Consider the following 601-nt stretch of genomic DNA (forward strand, 5'->3'; position numbering starts at 1 on the left):
AACTCAGGCTCAGGCAATAATGTTGGGAAGAACTCAGGCTCAGGGTTAACACTAGGAAGAACTCAGGCTCAGGGATGATGCTGGGAAGAACTCAGCCTCAGGGATAATGCTAGGAAGAACTCAGGCTCAGCGATAACACTGGAAAGAACTAAGGCTCAGGCAATAACGCTGGGAAGAACTCAGGCTCAGGGCTGGGAAGAACTCAGGCTCAGGCCATAATGCTGGGAAAAATTCAGGCTCAGGGATAATGATGGGAAGAACTCAGTGTCAGAGATAATGCTGGGAAGAACTCAGGCTCAAGGATAATGCTGGGAAGAACTCAGGCTCAGGGCTGGGAAGAACTCAGGCTCAGGGATAACGCTGGGAAGAACTCAGGCTCAGCAATAATGCTGGGAAGAACTCAGACTCAGGCAAAAATGCTGGGAAGAACTCAGGCTCAGGGATAACACTGGGAAGGACTCAGGCTCAGGGATAACTCTGGGAAGATCTCAGGCTCAAGGGTAACACTGGGAAGGACTCAGGCTCAGGGCTGGGAAGAACTCAGACTCAGGGATAACACTGGGAAGGACTCAGGCTCAGGGCTGGGAAGAACTCAGGCTCA

This window comes from Mandrillus leucophaeus, unplaced genomic scaffold (genome assembly GCF_000951045.1).
Source record: "Mandrillus leucophaeus isolate KB7577 unplaced genomic scaffold, Mleu.le_1.0 Scaffold6, whole genome shotgun sequence".
NCBI classification, from domain to species: domain Eukaryota; kingdom Metazoa; phylum Chordata; class Mammalia; order Primates; family Cercopithecidae; genus Mandrillus; species Mandrillus leucophaeus.